Below are 26,624 nucleotides of genomic sequence, written 5' to 3' on the forward strand. Positions count from 1 at the left end.
AGGACGAGAGGACGGTTCACTGTCCCCGCACATCCGTCTGGCTCGGGGAGGCTGTCATTTCTCCTAAGAGAGATGGTTTGTAAGGAGAAATGCTGTGCATCCCGTCATTGGTGTGGACTCTGGCTGGATTCCAGATGGGACATAGCACATGGATCAGTAAGTTCGCGAGTGATGTAGTCTATGGTTCTCACAGACCTTTTGGCCACCGTGGTCATCTTACCTTCTGTTTGCAGCCGTCACAGTCATAGGTGCGGCTGAAAGCACAGCACAGGCTACTAGGAGGCTGGGTGTGGGGTACCCTGAATTCAGCAAAAATTCCACCTGCACTTTTCTCACCCGGTGCTCGCTCCTGGTGCTGTATATCCAGTTCTGAGATCAACTTCTAAGGGAGTGTGTGTAGGGGTTAGAAATGGCCCCCAGAAGGGAGGCTGCCTAGTGACCCTGGACTCTGACAATGACCTCCAAGCCTGCTGGGAACTGGGGCAGGGGGAGAGGACAGTGCAGCAAGGCAGCAGAGAGAAAGCCTTGAGGAGTACGAGATGGAGGTGGAGGCAGGAGTCCAGGTGGTGCAGAGGTGACACTGGAGGATCCAGTCCAAGGGGGAAGAAGGATTTTCAGTTTCTGGAGTCCCAGACAAGGTGAAGCTTGGAGACAGGGACAGTCAAAGGGAATTGGGAAAAGTTTCCAGCTCCGGGGAGGCCTACCCAGCTGCCCGAGACCCAGAGGGACAGAGAGCCCTGGGCTCCCGAGAGCTCCAGGTGGGGTGACTGCGTGTTGGTGGTGGCACTGTGGCAGCCAAAGTGAGACTGGCTGGGAAGGTGTATCAGTCAGCTGTCATCTAAATGGTGCTGCTTAACAAAGCGCCCCCAAACTCAGAGGCATACAACCACAAGTGTTTCCTTCTCGCGGTCACGTCTGCAGGTTGGCTGGAGTTCATCTGGACGTGGCTCCCAGGCCTGGGCTGGTTCAGGTGTGCACGTGCCTCTCAGCCTTCTGGGCTCTCTGGGATGTGTCTTTCTTGTGCGGTAACAGAGGTGCGTTAGGACGCAAATCCCACTGCACAAGCACTTTTAAGGCCAGTGCCCGCATCACTGCTTCTGTTGGCCAAAGCAGGTCGTACAACCAAGCCCAGTGTCGAGGGTGCAGGGAGATATGCTCTGCCTCTCTTGAGGGGAACTGCAAGGTCACGTGGCGAAGGGCATGGACCAAGGGAGGTGTGAAGAGTTGGAGGTGGGTAGCATGATCAAGTTGATTTCTGCCAGCATGTCCAGGTGGTGGTCACGGCTCAGGTGGACTCCCGCTAGCTAAACTCATGCAGCTGTCCCATAAGCCAGGATGCCAGTGGATTGATTTGCAATGAGAAACCGGAATAGGCTGTGGATCGGTAATTCTTACCATCCACTCTGTGTATTCTTTTCTCCTAGGAAGCCTACTGAGAGCACCTAATCATAATTCAAATTTTGCTTATGAACATGGAGACAGAGCAAGGGGCATGGTTGGATGATCTGAATGGCCTGAAGGATCCAGGTCTGGTTGCTGAAGGCTCCCACCTCCTCTACAGGAAAATATCCACCACAGGGGGACTGGGCAGGCCATCCCCATTTAGGTGGGGACCAGGTCAACTTGTTGAACTACTCTTTTCTAACCTCAGATCCTTCTGAATCTCCATTCTTTCTTTAGGTACAACTCAAGTGTAGTTTTAGAGATACAAATGGAATTATTCTTCTCTGACCTCAGGCCGACCATCCTGTTGAGAATTAAGGCATATGCAGAATTCCGCAGCCACTCAAGTTATTGACTGTGACTTAGGACAAGGTGCTTTGTATGCATGTCTCTGAAATTGTGGGTATCACATCTGGTGGCAGGGTGCAGTCCCTGCTAGCCACATGGTCATGTGGTGGTGGTTCTTTCCTGTGTGTGTGCAGACTTGCTTGTTATTCTTGGGGACCTGACTGAACATCTGTGGCCTCAACGTTTCAGTCCACAAAGCATTTCAGGACCATTTGAGGAAGGAATAAGAATCTAGGTTGTCATCTGAAAACCTTCCATTGACCCCTTCTGTGAGATCAAGAAAATACCAGCATCATGGGACTTTTCTGGTGGCGCAGTGGTTAAGACCAGACTCTGTCTACGGAGGAGTTTCAAGACTATATTAATCAATTTATTTTGCTTATATTTTCCTTTCAATGTGTGCAGAAAAATTATATATGATAGCACTGTATGTCTAGATAAACCTTCTGGCTTTTGAGACCTCTTTCAGTAAGATTGAGGTAAATTCTGAGGGATTAGAAAGCATCATGTCATGGTTTAATTGCCAATGTTTAGCCTATACTGGGTGGTGTGTAGAATATGGGCCTTTTGCTGTCACCGGTGACTTAGCAGCTTTCAAATTTTGTATTTCTCCACTGAAGCATTCCAGTGATTGGTCACCAGAAATAGGGAACTCTACTCAATATTCTGTAATAACCTATATGGGAAAAGAATCTGAAAAAAGAGTGAATATATGTATATGTATAACTGAACCACTTTGCTGTACACTTGAAACTAACACAACATTGTAAATCAATTATACTCCAATATAAAGTAAAAAATTTAAAAAAAAGAGACAGGCAATCTCAGTAAGAAAAAAAAGGTGGACACATGGTATTTTCACATTTTTGTATAGTGACAAGAAATTTGATAGAGCTAGAATAAAAGATTCATAGTTGGGAGTGATATTAAAAAAAAAGAAATGGATCTAGAACCCTGAGTGGAGTGATTCTAGACTCTGCAGCCTGGCTAGTAAGGAAGAAACAGGAAGGGAGACTGCTTTCTGTATTGATTTTTAAGGCCTTTACTGGCATATCTTAGCCTCTATCTGCCCTCATTATTTTAAAAATTATGTTTATTGAGACATGATTTTCGTACAGTAAAAGTAAAATCTTACATGTACAGGTCAGTGAACTTTTTGCGTCACACCCCAGTAGCCAGCACTCAGATCAAGGTATAGAACCTCTTCATCACCCCAGCTGGTTTTTGTCAACATTATTTCTGAATAAGAGTGGCCACCATTCTGATAGCTGTCACATAAAGTGACATAAAGTATATATACTTCTGTGATTGCCTCCTTTTGCTCAATGTAATGTTTTAAAATTCATTTGTGTTGTGATATATATCAATAATTTGTTCCTTTTAATTCCTGGGTACTTATTCTTAGCATGAATATAGCATCATTTTTTTTTTTTTTTTTTTTTTTGCGGTATGCAGGCCTCTCACTGTTGTGGCCTCTCCCGTTGCGGAGCACAGGCTCCGGACGCGCAGGCTCAGCGGCCATGGCTCACGGACCCAGCCGCTCCACAGCATGTGGGATCTTCCCGGACGGGGGCACGAACCCGTGTCCCCTGCATCGTCAGGCGGACTCTCAACCACTGTGCCACCAGGGAAGCCCTATAGCATCATTTTTGTATCCATTTTCCTGTTCATGGATATCTAAGTTGTTTTCAGTTTGACCTTTTATGAATTAGGTTGCTTTGGATATTCTTGTCTTTTTGTAGACACATACACTCATTTATCCTAGATGTATACCTAGATGTGGAACTCCTTGTTACAGAGTAAGCATAGATATTAGTAGATATTCTAGTTTTCCAGCGTGGTTGAACCAAATTTTACTCCCACCAGCAGTGAAAGAGAGTTCCAGTTGCTCTACGTAATTGCTGACACTTGATGTGATCGGTGTTTTAAATTTTATCAGCTGCTTACAGGGATGTATCTCATTGTGGTTTTAATTCTGATTTTCCTGATGAGTAATAGCATTGAACACCTTTTCACGTGCTTTAGATTTGCATATTCTCTTTAGTGTAGGGTACATTCAAGTCTTTTGCTCCTTTAAAAAATTTGTTTTGTCCTTTTTCTTACTGGTTTTCAGGGTTTTTAAAAATATATATTCTGGGTATAAGTTCTTTATATATTCACTTTTTTTTTTTTTTTTGCGGTACGTGGGCCTCTCACTGCTGTGGCCTCTCCCGTTGTGGAGCACAGGCTCCGGACGCGCAGGCTCAGCGGCCATGGCCCACGGGCCCAGCCGCTCCGCGGCACGTGGGATCCTCCCGGACCGGGGCACGAACCCGCGCCCCCTGCATCGACAGGCGGGCTCTCAACCACTGCGCCACCAGGGAAGCCCTATATATTCACTTTTTAATGATGTGTTTTGTTGAACAGAGTTTTTAATTTTAATGAAGTCTATCCCTTTTTAATGGTTTGCCCCTTTTAAATGTTTTACTGATACGGTTCTTGCTTTTTACGTCCTATTAAAAAAATCTTCGCCCACCTGTCGTTGAGGTGGTCAATTAGAGATAATTTCTCTTGACAATTCAGTTGCATGCCAAAGTCAACATATTTTCTTGATTAGGGAGGGCAGAAGTCAGATCAGGCTACAACTGGGTGAGGCGGGAGTTATGCCAGAGGTTGTCAGGAAGATGAATTCAGCTGATTTGTAGAATTGAAGCAGAAAGAGGCCCAGCGCTGTTAGGTTTTGGTCCAAGGACTGAAAGGAAAAATGTATTCTAGAGGCTTTGTGGTTGGGTTACCAGACAATTGTCTGTATTGCTGTCTGGCCCATGTTGTATTTCTTAAGAGTATTTGGAAAGGCTTGTCAAACTCCTTCATAAAGTCAAACACTTAGATGTTCACAGCCCCTGACCTATTGCTCAGAAACCTTAAAAAGTCAAGAAATTCATGTTTTAGAGACATCATGCTCGTGTCTATCAGCCATCCTTTTTTTCCTAAGTGCTCAGAACCCACCCTCTTAACAATTCTTTCATAACCATATTCAGGAAATAAAATTTCCCCTTGAAATAACATCTACCCAACCCTCGCTCACTCCTCTCCTGTTCTCCATAAGTTTTCCTGAAAAAAAAATCAATGTCAATAGTTCCGTGATCTCATCTGTTTTCCTGCAGTCCAGGGTAAATGTTTGGGTCTGCTTTTCATAGTGAGACCCTGGCAGGACTGGGATGGAACTGCCCAGGCTTGTGGACAGAGCCAAGTGGAAGTTGGCGGGAGGCACAGGACATGTGGGGAGAAGGCAGGACCACTGTCAACTCCGTGTCCCAAAGTGGGTTGAGCTCAGGTCCAAGCAGCTGAGCTGAGATCCCAGAGCTGGGAGGGGGACTCCGGAGGCCATGGGGGCGGCAAGGCTTTCCTGGGAAGATAGTGGGAGGTCCCTCCATGCCAGGTGTTGGGAGGTGGAGCTGTTGAATAATATCCTCCGAACAGAGAAGGAACTTTGAGAATGAAAAGTGGAGCAGACAACTCCATAAGGTGCAATTGTGAAGTCTGTTGTGGGGAACTTACATAGAGGCAGGAAAGATTGGGCAGACAGATGATCCAGAGGCCTTCGAAGCTGCCTCTGTGCGGCCGAAAGGGGGACAGCGGGATTAAAGGGGCCAAAGGTAAAAACAGAATCTGACTACCGAGTGAGAAGCACGTCCACACTGACTGCAACTGGGGGTTTTCCTCCACCCAGGGGTCTCATGACCCTTAACCATCTGTGTCAGCAAAAGGCACGCTTCCAGTTTTCGTATCGGATGAAGGCAGGGGTGCACGTTGATAGGGAGCTCATCTGGCTTGGGTGCGTTCCTCGCGAGAAGGCTGAAGCTCAGCCACGAGGAGAGGGGAGTGGGGGGACTGTGGGCCTAGGAGGGAGCTGGCGAACAGAGTCAGTGTGGTTCAGCTGCACACCAGGCCATGCCAGGAGTTCATCCTTAGAATGCTGGGACAACAGCAATGGAGCTGAGTGGCCTAGGGGACAGTAAGTCGGCAGGAACAAGATGGGGAGTAGCCACTCACCTTCCAGGAGGGTGAGCTGGCTGAGGCCACAGAGGTGCCCTTGGGCCTTCACCCTCAGGAGCAGGATGGATGGAGATGGTGCCGCAGAAGGGGAGGGCTCTTGGTCCCAGCTCTACCGCTCCCTAATTGTAGGACACTGGGCAAGATGGTACCTCCCTCCCGAGACTGACAAGGATATCAAATAGAATAGTAAGTGTGAAACGCTGACTTTCCTATTTTCCTCCCATTTTTTTAGCCCTTCCTTCCTGTTGCTACACCCAACAGGAAGCTTCCAGGCCTTGTCTTTTCTGCCCACTTTCCACACTGGCTCCGTTGAATGGTCACAATGTCTTGAAATAAAACCTGCCCTTGGCTCCCACGTAGATCCCTCTGTTCCATGACCATGGCTACCATGTTGTATTAGTCAGCGAGGGCTGCCATAGATGGAGTGGGTGGTTTAAACAACATGAATTAATTTCCTCACAGTTCTGGGGGCTGGATGTTCAAGATCAAGGTGCTGGTGGATCAGATTCCCCTGAGGCCTCTCTCCTTGGTGTGCAGATGGCCACCCTCTTGCTGCTTCTTCACATGGTCTTTCCTCTGTGTGTATGCATCCCTGGTGTCTCTCCCTGTGTATCCTAATCTCCTCTTCTTACAAGGACACCAGTCATATTGCCGTGGGGCAGCCACCCTAACAGCCTCATTTTAACCCAGTTACCTCTGTAAAGGTCCTGTCCATAAATACAGTCACGTTCTGAGGTACTTGGGATTAGGGCTTCAACATTTGAATTTTGGGGGTGAACTTCGTGTACATGCTGTGTACATGCTGACAACTCCCATGTTTCTATCTCCAGCACGTGTCCCCCCATCAAGAGCCAGGTCAGTGGATGGACCTATCTCCTGAACTTCCCTACTGACAGCTCAAACTCAGCAGTTCTCAAATTCATGAAGCCAAGACTGGGTTTTGAGGTGGGGGGGTGGGGGTCAAAAAATCCTACTGTTTTTGTATATAAATCACAGAGATAGGGCTTCCCTGGTGGCGCAGTGGTTAAGAATCCGCCTGCCAATGCAGGGGACACGGGTTCGAGCCCTGGTCCGGGAAGATCCCACATGCCTCGGAGCAACTAAGCCCGTGAGCCACAACTACTGAGCCTGCGCTCTAGAGCCTGCGAGCCACGACTACTGAAGCCTGCGTGCCTAGATCCCATGCTCCGCAACGAGAAGCCACTGCAATGAGAAGCCCACACACCGCAACGAAGAGTAGCCCCCGCCCGCCACAACTAGAGAAAGCCCGTGCGAGCAACAAAGACCCAATGCAGCTAAAAATAAATTAATTAATTAATTAATTTAAAAATTAATTAAAATTAGGGCTTCCCTGGTGGCACAGTGGTTGAGAGTCCGCCTGCCGATGCAGGGGACACGGGTTCGTGCCCCAGTCTGGGAAGATCCCACATGCTGCAGAGCGGCTGGGCGCATCCGGAGCCTGTGCTCTGCAACGGGAGAGGCCACAACAGTGAGAGGCCTGCGTACCGCAAAAAAAAAAAAAAAAAATTAATTAAAATTAATTTTAAAAATCACAGAGATACATCTGACAATGTATAAACAAATATACAGTATGTCTGTGGTATTCAAATTTAATGAGGGGGACTTCCCTGGTGGTCCAGTGGTTGGGACTTTGCCTTCCAGTGCAGTGGGTACGGGTTCAATCCCTGGTCGGGGAACTAGATCCCACATGCCTTGGGGTCAAAAAACCAAAACATAAAACAGAAGCAATATTGTAACAAATTCAATAAAGACTTTAAAAAATGGTCCACATCAAAAAAAAAAAAATCTTTGAAAAAAAAATTTAATGAGGGAATTCCCTGACAGTCCAGTTGTTAGGACTCCATACTTCCACTGCAGGGAGCATGGGGTCGATCCCTGGTTGGGAACTAAGATCCCGCATGCTGTGTGGCACAGCCAAAAAAAAAAAAAGAAAAAAGAAAAAAATTTTTAATGAAAGGAATCAATTGGAAAACATTGTCTAAAAGTCTCCTGGAAGAGGGGTCAGGCAATAACAATAATAACAAAACCCCAACGGCTAATAGCAGGCAGGAAAAGTTACTATTGACATTACCCTGGCTTTGGACCATCTTGGTGGCACTATTTAGTTTGCCGGGTTCATGTCCTCTTTTCTGGAGTTGGGAGTTAACAGCTGAACTTTCATAAAGTTGCTTGGTTAAGTTTGCTCTGAGAGGCACCAGGCTTTTTGGCAAAACATCTGTCTGTTTGTGGTTAAGATTTTCCTGGTTCTTATTACAACAACACTTGGTACATTTCAAGAACCATGAAGCTTGGCTCTGGTAAACAAGGGGCCAGTTCATCAAAGACGGTGTCTTTTGAATCTTTCCTTCCTCACTTCTCTAAAGCTTCTCCTCCTCTTGTCTGACAGAACTGAATTTGACAAGAAGAAAAAAGACCAGATTCTTTAGTTCCAGCCCGTATTTCCTTTGTCAAAGTATGATCGTTAAAGAGTTTTTAAAATATAGCTCTCCTGCAGACGTCAAAGGTACATGATCTTAAGATTTTCTTCACCCCTTAAGAAAGCATCAGCAGAACGGCCAAGCTAATTCCAAATAGGTTACAGGAGACTGATGCATATATCGTCAACCCAAAGCAAGGCTGCTAAAATAGGCTCGCAACTTAGAGACCCAACTAGTTACTGTCCTACAGGGCAGTCAAACTGTAATCTTTGGAGTTCTCCTCTACTGGACAAATTTAATTTGTAAATTGTATTTGGATGATTATATCTGGATATTTTGGACAATTTTTCTAAAATTGTCATTTGGATTCACCTTAACACTTTCTATACCAGTCTGTCTGGGCTATGAAATCTTAACAAGCTTTAGTTCTTCATTTTCCCTTTGGAGTATCTGAAAGACTATCTGAAAAACTTTTACATCAAAGGCACCTAGTAGCTAGGTGCCTCCACTGGTTTGCTGTAAATGTTTATAGCACCGCAGTATGTAGTACTTGCCTATTTTCGTGGTGTAAATACTCCAGTCAGGGTGAATTTCGGCCGACTAAGGCATTGAAGACAGAGTGGGGAAGAGATTTATACAGTCACTACTACGTGCCAGTATTTTCTGGTCCCAGCACATCATTGGTTGTGTGTTGTGACGTACATTTTATGGATTATTGCCATGGTGTTCAAGTTACTTTCCAAGGGTGTGGAATCAAGGTCACTGGGTAACTATCTTTGAAGAGCCTGAGAGATTAGCTCATCCAGTTGTTCTAAGATTATAATCCTTGGAACTATAATATTCCTTGAGAGTACCTCAGGAGTTACACAAACTTAATTCAGATTTCTTTTTAAAAGTTTGGGCTTCCCTGGTGGCTCAGGGGATAAGAATCCGGCTGCGAATACAGGGGACACAGGTTTGATCCCTGGTCCAGGAAGATCCCACATGCGGTGGAACAACTAAGCCCACGAGCCACAACTACTGAAGCCTGCCTGCCGAGAGCCCATGCTCTGCAGCAAGAGAAGCCACTGCAGTGAGAAGCCCGCACACCGCAACAAAGAGTAGACCCTGCTCACCACAACTAGAGAAAGCCTGCGTGCAGCAACAAAGACCCAACACAGCCAAAAAACAAACAAACAGACAAACCATGTAGCACTGTGACATGTACATAATGTGATAGGAAAGTGGTACAGCTACACTGGGATGTTCTAGTGGTTTCCAAAAAAAAAAAAAGTTTTATTTTAAAAAATATGATGAAAATATACACATATACATATATGTAACAAACATAAAAAGAAATATAGGGGGGCTTCCCTGGTGGCGCAGTGGTTGAGAGTCCGCCTACCGATGCAGGGGACGCGGGATCATGCCCCGGTCCGGGAAGATCCCACATGCCGCGGAGCGGCTGGGCCCGTGAGCCGTGGCCGCTGGGCCTGCGCGTCTGGAGCCTGTGCTCCGCAGCGGGAGAGGCCACAACGGTGAGAGGCCTGCATACCCCCCCAAAAAAAAGGAAATATAGGGGACTGATGAGCACTAAATTTAGAATTCTTGTAACTGCTTTTTAATTTAATTTGTTTTTATTTTTTAACTTTAGTATAGTTGAGGTACAATATGATATATGTCACAGGTGTACAATATAATGATTCACCATTTTTAAAGCTTATCCTCCATTTATAGGTATTATAAAATATTGGCTATATTCCCTGTGTTGTACAATATATCTTTGTAGCTTATTTTATACCTAATAGTTTGTACCTCTTAATCCCCTCCCCTATGTTGCCCCTCCCCCCTCCCATCTCCCCATTGCTAACCGCTAGTTTGTTCTCTGTATCTGTGAGTCTGCTTCTTTTTTGTTACATTCACTAGTTTGTTGTATTTTTTAGATTCCATGTATAAGTAATATCATACAGTATATGTCTTTCTCTGTCTGGCTTATTTCATTTAGCATAATACCCTCCTAGTCCATCCATGTTGCTGCAGATGGCAAAATTTCATTCTTTTTTTTTTATTAACATCTTTATTGGAGTATAATTGCTTTACAATGGTGTGTTAGTTTCTGCTGTATGACAAAGTGAATCAGCAATATGTATACATATATCCCCATATCCCCTCCCTCTTGCGTCTCCCTCCCACCCTCCCGATCCCACCCCTCTAGGTGGTCACAAAGCACCGAGCTGATCTCCCTGTGCTATGCGGCTGCTTCCCACTAGCTATCTATTTTACGTTTGGTAGTGTATATATATCCATGCCACTCTCTCACTTCGTCCCAGCTTACCCTTCCCCCTCCCCGTGTCCTCAAGTCCATTCTCTACGTCTGCATCTTTATTCCTGTCCTGCCCCTAGGTTCATCAGGACCTTTTTTTTTTTTTTTAAGATTCCATATATATGTGTTAGCATATGGTATTTGTTTTTCTCTTTCTGACTTACTTCACTCTGTATGACAGACTCTAGGTCCATCCACCTCACTACAAATAACTCAATTTCGTTTCTTTTTATGACTGAGTAATATTCCATTGTGTATATGTGCCACGTCCTCTTTATCCATTCATCTGTCGATGGACACTTAGGTTTCTTCCATGTCCTGGCTATTGTAAATAGTGCTGCAATGAACATTGTGGTACATGACTCTTTTTGAATTATGGTTTTCTCAGAGTATATGCCCAGTAGTGGGATTGCTGGGTCATAGGGTAGTTCTATTTTTAGTTTTTCAAGGAACCTCCATACTGTTTTCCATAGTGGCTGTATCAATTTACATTCCCACCAACAGTGCAAGAGGGTTCCCTTTTCTCCACACCCTCTCCAGCATTTATTGTTTGTAGATTTTTTGATGATGGCCATTCTGACCAGTGTGAGGTGATACCTCGTTGTAGTTTTTTTTTTTTTTTTTTTTTTTTTTTTTTGCGGTACCTGGGCCTCTCACTGCTGTGGCCTCTCCCGTTGCTGAGCACAGGCTCCGGGTGCGCAAGCTCAGTGGCCATGGCTCACGGACCCAGCCACTCCACTGCATGTGGGATCTTCCTGGACCAGGGCACGAACCCACGTCCCCTGCATCAGCAGACAAACTCTCACCACTGCACCACCTGGGAAGCCCTCATTGTAGTTTTGATTTGCATTTCTCTAATGATTAGTAATGTTGAGCATCCTTTCATGTGTTTCTTGGCAATCTGTATATCTTCTTTGGAGAAATGTCTATTTAGGTCTTCTGCCCATTTTTGGATTGAGTTGTTTGTTTTTATGATATTGAGCTGCATGAGCTGCTTGTATATTTTGGAGATTAATCCTTTGTCAATTGCTTCGTTTGCAAATATTTTCTCCCATTCTGAGGCTTGTCTTTTCGTCTTGTTTATGGTTTCATTTGCTGTGCAAAAGCTTTTAAGTTTCATTAGGTCCCGTTTATTTTTGTTTTTATTTCTATTTCTCTAGGAGGTGGGTCAAAAAGGATTTTGCTGTGATTTATGTCAGAGTGTTCTTCCTATGTTTTCCTCTGAGGGTTTTATAGTGTCCAGCCTTACATTTAGGTCTTTAATCCATTTTGAGTTTTTTTTGTGTATGGTGTTAGGAAGTGATCTAATTTCATTCTTTTACATGTAGCTGTCCAGTTTTCCCAGCACCACTTATTGAAGAGGCTGTCTTTTCTCCATTGTATCCATTGCCTCCTTTATCAAAGATAAGGTGACCATATGTGTGTGGGTTTATCTCTGGGCTTCCTATCCTGTTCCATTGATTTATATTTCTGTTTTTGTGCCAGTACCATACTGTCTTGATTACTGTAGCTTTGTAATATAGTCTGAAGTCAGGGAGCCTGATTTCTCCAGCTCCGTTTTTCTTTCTCAAGATTGCTTTGGCTATTCAGGATTTTTGTGTTTCCATACAAATTGTAAAATTTTTCTTCTAGTTCTGTGAAAAATACCAGTGGTATTTTGATAGGGATTGTATTGAATCTGTAGATTGCTTTGGGTAGTATAGTCATTTTCACTATGTTGATTCTTCCAATCCAAGAACATGGTATATCTCTCCATCTATTTGTATTATCTTTAATTTCTTTCATCAGTGTCTTATAATTTTCTGCGTACAGGTCTTTTGTCTCCTTAGGTAAGTTTACCCCTAGGTATTTTATTCTTTCTGTTGCAATGGTAAATGGGAGTGTTTCCTTAATTTCTCTTTCAGATTTTTCATCATTAGTGTATAGGAATGCAAGAGATTTCTGTGCATTAATTTTGTATCCTGCTACTTAACAAATTCATTGATTAGCTCTAGTCATATTCTATTAAATTCTGCTAACTCTGGGGTTTTTTTGTTCTTCTTTCTCTAATTGCTTTAGGTGTAAGGTCAGGTTGTTTTTTTGAAATTTTTCTTGTTTCTTGAGGTAGGATTGTATTGCTATAAACTTCTCTCTTAGAACCGCTTTTGCTGCATCCCATAGGTTTTGGGTCGTTGTGTTTTCATTATCATTTGTTTCTAGGTATTTTTTGATTTCCTCTTAGATTTCTTCAGTTATCTCTTGGTTATTTAGTAGTGTATTGTTTAGCCCCTGTGTGTTTGTATTTTTTACAGTTTTTTTCTGGTAATTGATATCTAGTCTCATAGCATTGTGGTCAGAAAAGGTACTTGATATGATTTCAATTTTCTTAAATTTGCCAAGGCTTGATTTGTGACCCAAGATATGATCAATCCTGGAGAATGTTCCACGAGCACTTGAGAAGAAAGTGTATTCTCTTGTTTTTGGATGGAATGTCCTATAAATATCAATTAAGTCCATCTTATTTAATGTATCATTTAAAGCTTGTGTTTCCTTATTTATTTTCATTTTGGATGATCTGTCCATTGATGAAAGTGGGGTGTTAAAGTCCCCCACTATTATTGAATTACTGTCAATTTCCCCTTTTATGGCTGTTAGCATTTGCCTTATGTATTGAGGTGCTCCTATGTTGCATAAATATTTACAATTGTTAGAGCTTCTTCTTGGATTGATCCCTTGATCATTATGTAGTGTTCTTCTTTGTCTCTTGTAATAGTCTTTATTTTAGAGTCTATTTTGTCTGATATGAGAATTGCTATCCCAGCTTTCTTTTGATTTCCATTTGTATGGAATATCTTTTTCCGTCCCCTCACTTTCAGTCTGTATGTGTCCCTAGGTCTGAAGTGGGTCTCTTTTAGACAGCATATATATGGGTCTTCTTTTTGTATCCATTCAGCCAGTCTATGTCTTTTGGTTGGAGCATTTAATCCATTTACATTTAAGGTAATTATCGATGTGTATGTTCCTGTTACCATTTTATTAATTGTTTTGGGTTTGTTTTTGTAGGTCTCTTTTGTTTTCCTTCTCTTGTGTTTCTTGCCTAGAGAAGTTCCTTTAGCACTTGTTGTAAAGCTGGTTTGGTGGTGCTGAATTCTCTTAACTTTTGCTTGCCTGTAAAGGTTTTAATTTCTCTGTCAAATCTGAATGAGATCCTTGCTGGATAGAGTAATCTTGTTTGTAGGTTTTTCCCTTTCATCACTTTAAATATGTCCTGACACTCGCTTCTGGCTTGCAGAGTTTCTGCTGAAAAATCAGCTGTTAACATTATGGGGATTCCCTTGTATGTTATTTGTTGCTTTTCCCTTGCTGCTTTTGATATCTTTTCTTTGTATTTAATTTTTGATAGTTTGATTAATATGTCTTAGCATGTTTCTCCTTGGATTTATCCTGTATGGGATTCTCTGCACTTCCTGGACTTAATTGACTATTTCCTTTCCCATGTTAGGGAAGTTTTCAACTATAATCTCTTCAAATATTTTCTCAGTCCCTTTCTTTTTCTCTTCTTCTTCTGGGACCCCTATAATTCGAATGTTGGTGCATTTAATATTGTCCCAGAGGTCTCTGACACTGTCCTCAATTCTTTTCATTCTTTTTTCTTTATTCTGCTCTGTGCTAGTTATTTCCACTGTTTTATATTCCAAGTCACTTATCCGTTCTTCTGCCTCAGTTATTCTGCTATTGATTCCTTCTAGAGAATTTTTAATTTCATTTATTGTGTTGTTCATCATTGTTTGTTTGCTCTTTTGTTCTTCTAGGTCCTTGTTCAACATTTCTTGTATTTTCTCCATTCTATTTCCAAGATTTTGGATCATCTTTACTCTCATTACTCTGAATTATTTTTCAGGTAGACTGCCTATTTCCTCTTCATTTGTTTGGTCTGCTGGGTTTTTACCTTGCTCCTTCATCTGCTGAATATTTCTCTGTCTTCTCATTTTGCTTAACTTACTGTGTTTGGGGTCTCCTTTCTCAGGCTGCAGGTTCGTAGTTCCCATTTTTTTTGGTGTCTGCCCCCAGTGGGGGAGGTTGGTTCAGTGGGTTGTGTAGGCTTCCTGGTGGAGGGGACTGGTGCCTGTGTTCTGGTGGATGAGGCTGGATCTTTTCTTTTTGGTGGGCAGGGCCGCATCCAGTGGTGTGTTTTGGGGTGTCTGTGAACTTATTATGATTTTAGGCAGCCTCTCTGCTAATGAGCGGGGTTGTGTTCCTATCTTGCTAGTTGTTTGGCATGGGGCTTCCAGCACTGAAGCTTGCTGGCCGTTGGGTGGAGCTGGGTCTTAGCCTTGAGACGGAGGTCTCTGAGAAAACTCTCGCCAATTGATATTACGTGGAGCCAGGAAGTCTCTGGTGGTCCAATGTCCTGAACTTGACTCTCCCACCTCAGAGGCTCAGGCCTGACACCAGGCTGGAGCACCAAGACCCTGTCAGCCACATGGCTCAGAAGAAAAGGGGAAAAAAAAGAAAGAAAAGATAAAATAATTATAATTTAAAAATTATTAAAATAAAAAAGTAATAAAAGAAGAGAGCAACCAAACCAATAAACAAATCCACCAATGATAACAAGCGTTGAAAACTATCCTAAGCTAAACATACAATTGAGAAACAAGTCAGTTGCAGACAGCCAACCCCCAGTCTACAGGTGCTCCCAAAGTCCACCGCCTCGATTTGAGTTGATTCACTGTCTCTTCAGGTATTCCACAGATGCAGGTACATCAAGTTGACTGTGGGGATTTGATCCGCTGCTGCTGAGGCTGCTGGGAGAGATGTCCCTTTCTCTTCTTTTTTCGCACAGCTCCCGGGGCTCAGCTTTGGGTTTGGTGCCACCTCTGCATGCAGGTCGCCCTCAGGCTTCTGTTCCCACCCAGAAAGGACGGGGTTAAAGCAGCAGCTGATTAGGGGGCTCTTGCTCATTCAGGCTGGGCCAAGGGAGGGGTACGGTAGTTATAACTGGAATGCGGGGTGAGCCTGTGGCGGCAGAGGCCCGTGTGACATTGCAACGGCCTGAGCTGCGCGTGTGTTCTCCTGGGGAAGTTGTCCCTGGATCATGGGACCCTGGCAGTGGCGGGCTGCACAGCCTCCTGGGAGGGGAGGGGTGGATAGTGACCTGTGCTCGCACACAGGCTTCTTGGTGGCGGCAGCAGCAGCCTTAGCGTTTCATGCCCGTCTCTGGTGTCTGCACTGATAGCTGTGGCTCACGCCCATCTATGGAGCTCGTTTAGGCGGTGCTCTGAATCCCCTCTCCTTGCACACCCCTAAACAATGGTCTCTTAGGCAGTTCCAGACTTTTTCCCGGACTCCCTCCTGGTTAGCTCTGGCGCACTATCCCCCTTCAGGCTGTGTTCATGCCGCCCACTCCAGTCCTCTCCCTGGGCTCTCACCTCCGAAGCCCGAAGCCGAGCCTCAGCTCCCAGCCCTGCCCTCCCCAGCGGGTGAGCAGACAAGCCTCTCAGGCTGGTGAGTGCTGGTCAGCGCCAATCCCCTGTGCGGAATCTCTCCTCTTTGCCCTCCGCACCTCTGTTGCTGTGCTCTCCTCCGCGGCTCTGAAGCTTCCCCCTCGCCACCCCATGTCTCTGCCAATAAAGGGGCTTCCTAGTGTGTGGAAACTTTTCCTCCTTCACAACTCCCTCCCAGAGGTGCAGTTCCCACCCCTATACTTTTGTCTCTTTTTTTCTTTTTCCTTTTGCCCTAATCAGGTATGTGGTGAATCTCTTGCCTTTTGGGAAGTTTGAGCTCTTCTGCCAGCGTTCAGTAGGTGTTCTGTAGGAGTTGTTCCACATGTAGATGTATTTTTGATGTATTTGTCTGGAGGAAGGTAATCTCCACGTCCTACTCCCTCGCCATCTAGAAGGTCTCCCCCCTCTTTTTGTTTTAATTGAGGTGCAATATACATAACTTAAAGTGCACCTCAGAGATGTAAATACCATTTACATATGTATATACCCATTTTATCATCACCCAGGTTAAGATATATTTTGTTTCTTTTTAAATTAAGTTAAATTTATTTACTTATTTTTAGCTGTGTTGTGTCTCCGTTGCTGCACGCGGGCTTTCTCTAGTTGCGGAGAGTGTGGGCTGTTCTTCTTTGTGGTGCACAGGCTTCTCATTGGGGTGGCTTCTTTTGTTGTGGAGCACAGGCTCAGTAGTTATGGCATGCGGGCTTCAGTAGTTGTGGCACACGGGCTTCAGTAATTGTGGCTCGCAGGCTGTAAAGCGCAGGCTCAGTAGTTGTGGTGCACAGGCTTAGTTGCTCCGCGGCATGTGGGATCCTCCCGGACTAGGGCTCGAACCCATGTCCCCTGCATTGGCAGGCAGATTCTTAACCACTGCACCACCAGAGAAGTCCCTCATTCTTTTCTTTTTTTTTTTTAATGGCTGAGTAGGATTCCATTGTGTGTGTGTGTGTGTGTGTGTGTGTGTGTGTGTGTATCACATCTTCTTTATCCATTCATCTGTTGTTGGACCCTCAGGTTACTTCCATATCTTGGCAATTGTAACTAATGCACTATGAACATTGGGGCGCATGTATCTTTTTGAATTAGTGGGGGAGGGGTTGTATATACATCCAGGAGTGGAATTGCTGGGTCATATGGTAGTTCTATTTTTAACTTTTTGAGAAACCTCCATCCTTGTACACTGTTGGTGGGAATGTAAATTGGTACAGCCACAGGAGAATTCTGGTAACTTCTGAAAGGGAGAAGAGGATATAATGAAGGGAGTGCTCAGGGGTGGTGAGGTGTGTGATACTATCTTAAAGGTTTTTTGCATCTCTGAAATACTGCATAAGAAATAATAAAACACACACCCACAAATGCATTTTATATCAAATTTCAAACCTTTAAAAACCACTCACCCATCAATTGTGCTGCCAGACTAACTTATTTTCTATAAGCGATGGAATAAAGCTTTCCCCCGCCCTCTCTGTTTAATTGAATGTTTTCCAGTGTTGTATGGTGAGCTGTTCAAAAATATTAAACTGTCACTAAAAATCTTGTTTTATATTATTTTATAAAACGAGGCAGTGGAATGTACTTTCAGATTTTAAAGCAATTTCAAACTTAATACATGTTGCAAGTGTAGTACAAAGAATACTAGTATGCCATTTATTTACCCAGATTAATAAATTTTTTAAAATTTAGTTTATTTATTTTGGCCGCGTTGGGTCTTTGTTGCTGCACACGGGCTTTCTCTAGTTGCTGCGAGTGGGGGCTACTTTTCATTGCAGTGCGCGGACGTCTCATCGCGGTGGCCTCTCGTTGCAGAGCTCGGGCTCTAGGCACGCGGGCTTCAGTTGCTGTGGCACGCGGGCTCAGTAGTTGTGGCTCACAGGCTCTAGAGCACAGGCTCAGTAGCTGTGGTGCATGGGCTTAGTTGCTCCGTGGCATGTGGGATCTTCCCGGACCAGGGCTCGAACCCGTGTCCCCTGCACTGGCAGGTGGATTCCCAGCCACTGCACCACCAGGGAAGCCCTGGATTAATAAATTTTTAACATATTCCCACATCTGTTTTATCATTCTCTCTCCCACAAACACACACACACACACACACACAGAGCCCTTTCCTAGAGGTTTTGAGAGGCAATTGCATGCATCATATCTCTGTACTACTTAACAAGTCAGTGTTTATTTCTTGAGAACAAGGACGTTCTTATGTCACCATAATACAGTTACCAAATTCAGGAAATTTAACATTGATGCAATACAGTCCATCTTCCAGTTTCAGCAGTTATCCCAGTAATGCCACTTAGAGCAATTTTCTTTAGATTTAGATCCAGTCCAGGATCATGTGTTGCATTTATTTGTCATTTCCTTTTAGATCTGTCCTTTCTCCCTCAATCTGAAATGGGTCTTCAGCCTTTCTCTTCCAAGACCCCGACATTTCTGAAGACCTCAGGCCAGTTGTTTTTGCAGAGTGACCCTCAGTTTGGTTTGTCCATTGCTTCTGACAAGTGGATTCAGGTCAGGTCTGCTCTTGGGCCCAGAAGACATGCTGTATCCTCCTCCGTGCCCAGTTTTGGGAGGCATGGGGGGCTGCAGCTGTGTCCTCCAGTGGGAGGTTTTTGAGAGCCATGATCTGACTAAAAATGAGGGATGAATCAAACGGAGATTATTTAGATCTTTCAGGGTGATGCGTCCCAAGTTGCTCTGAAGAAGTCATCTCGCTGGGTGAGCGGGCCTGCTCTTTCAGCTGTGAGGCACTTTGGTGCCCCAGAAAGGGACTCTGCTCGGTGGCAGGAGCTGCAAAAGCCATCATGTCCGTGTGTCTGGCGTGGGGCCCCCTGGGGCATGAAGAGCTAACACCCACCAGGCCACCGGGATGATTGCAGAGTGTGGCTGTTTGCCCCTGGTTCTCGTTTGATGATGTGATATTTGTGATTTGTGGCTTTTCTGAGATTTCCCTTTTTCCCGTATGAAATGAAGACAGTCTTTCTCCTAAGCCAGGGCCGGGCTGCCCATTATGCATTGCCCAACCCAGACTGGGACAGTGGCCTCTCGGAGAAAAACAGGAAATTAGAACATATGCAGTGGCCACGTCTCGGCTAAATCTTGCGTTTCTCAGTGGTTCCATGTGGCTTGAATAACGGTAATTTTCCTTCCCAGAGTCAAATACCCAACCTAATTAAGATGTATTTTATTGGGTAATGGTTTATTTTAGTGAGTTATTTAGTGTCTAGCACTATTGTAAGCACGTTCACAGATTCACTTATGCAAATCATTCCACAGAGTTTTACTGGGCAGGGAGCACGTGGTGTCGGCAGGGCAGACGTGATGCTCGGGTCCATGGTTTGTGGGTATGTGAGCACTTTCTGAACCTTAGACCATAGCCGGGCTTTGCCCTCCAGAAGCATAAGGCCTGTGGGTAGCAAATAGAAACATGGACTCATACATCGTGGGAGGCTGTCGGAGGGGCCGAGGACACCAGGAAAGGGACGGCCTTGTTGGGGGGGCGGGGAAAGGTCATGTAGAGGAGGTGCTCCCTGAGCCGAGTCTTGAGGGACAGAAAGTGTTTACCAAGTGGTGGGGGGTGGGGACATTTGAAACAGAGGGACTGTTGCAGAGAGTCGGGGGGTGGCAGGTGAGGGTTGGCTCATGGGGGTGTCGGAAATGGGAATGAAGGTTCGAGTGAAATTGGAGAAGACCTGGGGTATCTGCTGCATCAAAGCGTTTAGGGAATTTATGCTCAAAGTGCCAGGGGCGTCCTGATTAGATTCTGTATGTTGGAGCAGGGTTTCTCATACGTGAGGGAAGAACAGGCCCTCACTTGCCCTTCTGAGGGGGTGGGAAGCCTGGGCCCCCCCACCAGCCCGTTCACCCCGGCCACTCTGAGGACGGGCAGCGCTGACCCCAGGAGGGCAGAACCGGGAGACAGAAGAAAGCCAGGGAAAGTAGGGCCTCGCTGAAGTCACGGAGCCACTGGCTTGGCCCCCTGGGTCCCCTAATGGCTTTCACTGCTCAGTGACTGTTAAGTTTTGATTTTGAAATACTTTCAAACTTCAAGAAATTTGCAAGAATGGTTCAGAGAACCCCCATTTACCACTTATGCAGATTCACCAATTTGTACCATTTTATCCCCAGACTGAATCCTCTCTGAACCCACTGAGAGCGGATAGCGGACATCACGCCCCTTGAGCACGTGCTACTTCCGTATGTTGTTCATCAGAACAGGGACCTTCTCTCACATCCCTGCAGTCCCATCATCCAGGACTGGAGCTTAATCATTGATAAGACAGTTTAACTCTAAACCACAGATACCAATTTTAATCAATTTTCCCAACTGCGTCCTCTATAGCAGGGGTCCCCAACCCCCGGGCCATGGACCAGTAGCGTTCCACAGCCTGTTAGGAATGGAGCCACACAGCAGGAGGTGAATGGTGGGAGGGCGAGCAAGTGAAGCTTCAGCCGCTCGCCATCGCTCGCATTACCGCCTGAGCTCCGCCTCTTGTCAGCATTATGGTGAGGTGTATAATTATTTCGTTATATATTATAATGTAATAATAATAGAAGTAAAGTGCACAATAAATGTAGTGTGCTTGAATCATCCCGAAACCATCCCCCAGCCCCCCAGTCCGTGGAAAAATTGTTGTCCACGAAACCAGTCCCTGGTGCCAAAAAGGTTTGGGACCGCTGCTCTATAGCATGTTTCTGTCTCTAAGTCCAGCATCATGTGTTTTTGGAGGTTCAGGTCTCTTTAATCTCTTTTAATCTGGGAATGATTCCCCAGCCTTTCCTTGTCCTTCATGACATTGATATTTTTGCAAACTCCAGGCCAGTCCTTTATCGAGTTCATGTGATGTTTCCTTATGACTGGTTTCAGGTTCCCTGCCTCCTGTTGGGATACCCTTGATGTTGTATTCATCTCGAGTGTGGAGGAACACAGCATCTCTCTGCCCTCAGCGGGGTATTCATCTTGCTCACCTGGTCCTGGTGTGGTCTAGTTTCTCCACTGTTTGATGACTATCATTCCTCTTGCAATTAATGTACCATCTATAAGGAGACGTGACTGTTTATTCTTAAGCCAATTTGAATTGGGTTTTCTGTTGCTTACGACATAAAAGCTCCTCACTGATTCAAGGGCCTATTTATATTGTGGGATTAATTGCTCATTACCATGGGGAAACAAGCAAGGGATTATGATGAGAAAAATCAGAGGAGTTTCTTAAAAGCTCTAATTGTGGTCAGATGGGAGCAGAACTGGACCAAAGTGCATGGGTATCCTGAGAGGACTTGTCCTCCGGTGACACTTCTTAGTCTTTGAATTTATTTTGCAAGGGCTAGACAAAGAAAAGATTCTCTAGTAATACAAATTACATCCTCGTTTAAAATAGATTTATCATTAGTGGCACTGAGTAATATAACATTTTAACTTATTTGCAAATAAGTCTTTCAAATTTTTTGCAAATTTGCAACAGTTTGCAAAGTAGGTCTTTTGTTTCCATTTGTGCCTGGAAATTGTAAGTTATGCTCACAAAGAATATTGGTTATTTACAGGGACATAGAAATTTTATTCAAAATATGTTTGTGTATTTTTTCTGGATTTTATATTGGCAAATATGTTTCCTTTAATTGAGAATTCCGTACCGAATGAGCAGGATTCCTAAGAGAACTAGTGAACCAGTCTCTGAGACAAGGATTTGTGTAGAAGTCATTAACTGGGAGGTGATCTCAGGAAAGTGGGGACAGGACACAGGGCAGGGCGAGCAGCCGTTAAAGTGTGTTGTGCACGTGTGTGTGTGTGAGTCTGTGATTGTGATTGTCTTGGTTTGGGTGCCCCCAGAAGCAGACTCTAAGATAAGGATTCAAGTGCAGATAGTTTGGGGGGACGGTTTTTTTTAAGGACCAAACTTTAATATTTCAAGGACATCCCAAACGCATTACTGGTGGGCGTCACAGAAGCTTCCATTCACACCAGCATGGCGAGAATCAAGAACTCTGAAAGTTAGAGCAGTTACCTCTTTGGATACATAAAAACAGCATATTAAAGTGGGTCACAGAGTACAAATAAGGAGGCATTCAGCAGAGCAGAAACAAGCAGCGGGCTAATTGTCCTAACAAGAGGGCAGGGAAGGTCCTGGAGCTCACAGACCCAGAAACAGTCAAAAAGAAGTGCAGGCATGGCTTTGGGCTAATTCGCATTACAGCTAGTCAGAGGAAACCGAGGTTAGATCTCCTGTGGCTGCAGCTGGATCTCACAGCAAAGAGAACCTTTGGTTACTTGTCACCAGGAGGCCAAGCAAGGAGAGAGGGGTGAGGTTTAGGCAGCGATGCTCACCCCGGCCAACATCTCTACGTGAGCTCTGAGCCCGTCCTCTGGTCAGAGGATGTGAAGTGAGAAAGGAAAGGTGAAGGGGTGTGTCGTCAAGCCAGCTCCCACCCTTGGGCGACTAGAGCCTGATCTCACGGGGACCCTGGGAGACAGCGCAGGATGGCGCCCGGGAGCTGCCCGATCTGGGCGGTCCGGGAGCCGGGTCCGGGGAGGCATCGCTGTTGCGCCAGGCATCACATGCCTTCAGAATCTCACCTGCCAGCGGCTGCCCACTTAGGCCGCGTCACCTTGCTGGTCCAGGTTTGCGGTGTGGCCGGAAGTGACAGTGTGCAAATGTCAGGTGTGAAACACCACGAGGATGGGGGTGCCAGTGAGGAATGTTCTCCTTCTCTACTCTTGTGGGAGCTCCATTCTGGAGGGGACAGGGCCGGTCTGCACACACATCACTGCTGAGGTTGGAACATCAGGCTGGAAACAGATTGAAAAGGGGCCGTGAATACTCACCCAGGGAACATGGACATTAGGTTCCTAAAAACGGGCTGCAGTGCAGCAACAGGAAGCGGGATGCTGGAAAGGGCCGTTCCCCTGAGGTGGACCCGCGGGATGAAGGGTAGCAGACACACAGGGGGGACCACAGGTAACAACAAGATGCCCAAAACATTGAGGATGCCTTGGTCCAGGGCCTGAGTGGATGTGGGGAGTGGGGAGGAAGATGACTGAGGTTTGGACAAGAGACCCCGCAGGACTGGGGGTGATTGATGGGAACAGTGAAGTGGGAATTAAAGCCTGGTGTTGTCGTTAAGAGACGGGAGCGCGGACTTCAGGGGAAAGGAATGCTGAGTGGAAAGTCAGCGTTTCAGAGACAGAAACCAAAAAGGAGTGCTTCTTTTTGTAATTTTTTGTAGGCAGATCTTTCTGAGTTCAGGAAAGGAGGTGGGGGAGGAGTGAGAGGACCCGACAAACACTTTTTGGTTTGGTTTTGCTTTTTTTTATTCCTAAATTGGAAGCGGACAAAACAAAGAGCTGTGATCCAGAGATCACGCGTGAGCCTGCCAGCTGAGTGATTGACTTCTGCCCACTCTCTTTGTACACCTCAGTGAAATCATAGAGGGATAGAAAATAATCAAAAATAGGGAGCAGGGAGCTCCCCTGGTGGCGCAGTGGTTGAGAGTCTGCCTGCCGATGCAGGGGACACGGGTTCGAGTCCCGGTCCCGGAAGATCCCACATGCCGCGGAGCAACTAGGCCCATGAGCCACAACTACTGAGCCTGCGCGTCCGGAGCCTGTGCTCCGCAACAAGAGAGACCGCGAGGGCTTCCCTGGTGGTGCAGTGGTTGAGAGTCCGCCTGCCGATGCAGGGGACATGGGTTTGTGCCCACGCCGCGGAGCGGCTGGGCCCGTGAGCCATGGCCGCTGAGCCTGCGCGTCCGGAGCCTGTGCTCCGCAAAGAGAGGCCACGATAGTGAGAGGCCCGCGCACCACGATGAAGAACGGCCCCCGCTTGCCGCAACTAGAGAAGAGCCCTCGCACAGAAACGAAGACCCAGCACAGCCATAAACTAAATAAATAAAAATTAAAAAAAAAAGTAGGGAGCAGGAAGGAAAAGGAAGCACTCGAGCACTGAGAACAGGGTCCCTGGAGAAGACGCGGTTAAAATAGAAGCTTCCGGCTGTAGGGGAGCCTCGTGTTCGTAGATGGAGGAGCCTGTGATGCCATGGCAGGCAGCTGAGATGAGGCTGTATGGGTAAAATCCCTCTGTAGAGCGAAATAGCACACACAATTGGGTCGCTGTCCTGACAGCGTCGGGACGATGGCTCTGGTATAGCCAGACTCCTCCCCCTACCATCTGGGTTAGGCCAGAGGGGATTGTGAGTAGCACGGTCTGGCCCTGCACTGAAGCAGACATAGACTCTCTTCCCGGCTTTGACGAAAACACTTTCGGCCTCGTGGAGAAAAGCGAAAGGATAAGGCCTTCGGGAAGATGAAAGCATTCACCTCTAATCTTCCCCTTTGTTGGGGACCTGTTAGAGCCACCCAAAGAGAGGGAGGCCTTGTTTTACCAAGATAAGCAGCTCGGGTGGATTCTCAGGCATGTTATCCAGTGTTCTGTTATCTACAGTAACTCGAGGTCAGTAGAAGCTGATTACAGAGGGTCATAGAATATCCCCAAACCCTAAGCAAGTGTGCGTATAGGGCCCTGATCTCAGACACAGGGCAGAGGTATCTGTCAGTGCGTACCGGGAGTGTTTGGACCTCGGCCGTGAGGATGCTGGGAGGAGAAGGGCAGCTGGGTTAGGATGAAGACAGGATTGGGGGAGGAGCCCAGGGTGGTAGACCCATAGTGAAGGGGCTACAGTGTTTCAGGATAGCTGGGGAAGGAGAGAAGGCAGAGGAGAAGCATGATGGCTGGGCTGCTTTGAAGGAGAGAACATGACCTTGTAAACTGGAATTAGAAGCTAGAGAGAGATTAGGAGGCCTTAGGGCTATTGAATCCAAGCTTGTCTGTTTTCTCCAAGTGCCACAAGGGTGTAACTCAGGTCACTTGGGACTGAGCCTTACACACCTGCAAATGAAGGTCAGGTGAGGGTGGGAGAAGCCCCGAAGCAGTGGTGGAACCCGTGTGCATCCTTTCGTGGGCCATAGGATGACCCAGTCTGCCCTCTGGTAGTGTCCTTAGCCCCACTCTAGCCTCATCCCTCCCCATGGAAGGAGAAGTCTACAGGGTCAAAGGCTGTGCTGACCCAGAGCCCGCATCCCCCGATGCCTCTTGCTTCAGATACACGTTCCTTGGAATCCCTGTCCTCACGCCCCACACCTGCTTGCCCTGCCTGTGCAGACTTCCCCCACATCCCTCCACCCGAGGGCTGGCTCTGCTTCTGGAGACGTAGTTATTACACTTCCGTAGGCTGCGGGTTTGGGAGGGAATGCGAGATGGACAGGGCTTGGACGGGAAGGCTGGGGTGTCCACCAAGCTGCTCCAGGGAAAAGAAGGGCGACAAGCCAGGGAGTAGGTTCAGGATGGCCCGTGTCCCCACAGTCAACACAGAATACTGAAGAGTCTGAACGTTTTAAATTGCAACCAGGCTTCCCAAGTCCTTCTAATTTCAATTTGTTGTGGTAGAGGAATAGAACACATTTTAGTTAACAACGTCTTGTCGTCTTGATGTATAACTTCAAAAAATTCAGACATTAAGGATCTGAGTCTCCATTTGTCCTCTTGCCCTGAAAATACTGGTGTCTGCCCAGCAGGCCTTGAAGGCATGAGAGCCCGGACACGGTCAATGGCACATTGACTGCCCTGTCCACTCAGACCATCCATCCGTGAGTCCATTTGACCCCATTGCCTTTGATTTCTTTTTCCAGGACTCTGACCCCAACGCTGTCATTATGACCCAAAGCTCTCTCCTCAGATGTGAGTGTGTCCCCACCCGCCAGGACTCCCGATGGAAAAGGGTGATCCAGCTGCCCCCCTGCCCCCTTGGCCTCCACGCTAACTGTGCCTGCCTGTCTGGCCTCTGTGCCCTAAGCCTGGGTCAGACACCTGACCCAAGAGGATAGGAGGGGTAGACCACTGAGAGGAAAGCCCTGAGCTTTAAAGACAGCCTGCAGAGCCGGCAGAAACTGTTTGGTACTTGTAGCTTGTGCCAAACCGAGTAACATGAAACTGGATTTGTGAAATGCCCCAGTCGTCTGTGCTTGTCTCTCCCAGCAAAAGCTGCAAGTGCCCTTGGCCAGCTGAGAGACAGACTTTTTAAACACGCCCGAACTTCGGAGGCACAATTTCAGACAAAAACCACCTTTTTGGTGATGGCAGCAGACATCACTGAGAACCTTACTGACCTCTGTGGGTTTCCATGACTCTTTTGCAGACACATAAAGTAATAAATTATTTTGGAGAGCAACTGTTTATATGCACCTCCCTTGATAACACGGATTCTGGCTGTGAGATAGTATTAATACATGTTAATGGGGCACTTACTCTGTACAGAAGGTATCGTGGTATTTCGTTACTTTGGTGTTGGACGGTGCGCTTCTGCTTAGCACCCCACGTGGAATCTGCGGGCTTAGAAGGAGGGTAGCTCCAGAGGAGGCTCAGCTGTTCTCCATCCCACTTCTTAAGAGGAAGGATGGGAATTTTAAGGGTCTAATCCCCGTAACACATGATGCAAGTGCGTGCACAAACACACGGAGAAGCCCACTTGCTCGGTTAGTTATGTTTCATTGGGAGTTTGGCATCTTTTCTGTGGATTTCTTTTGTTTTGTGG

The sequence above is a fragment of the Leucopleurus acutus genome (genome assembly GCF_964270905.1).
Source record: "Leucopleurus acutus genome assembly, chromosome: 16".
Taxonomy (NCBI): domain Eukaryota; kingdom Metazoa; phylum Chordata; class Mammalia; order Artiodactyla; family Delphinidae; genus Leucopleurus; species Leucopleurus acutus.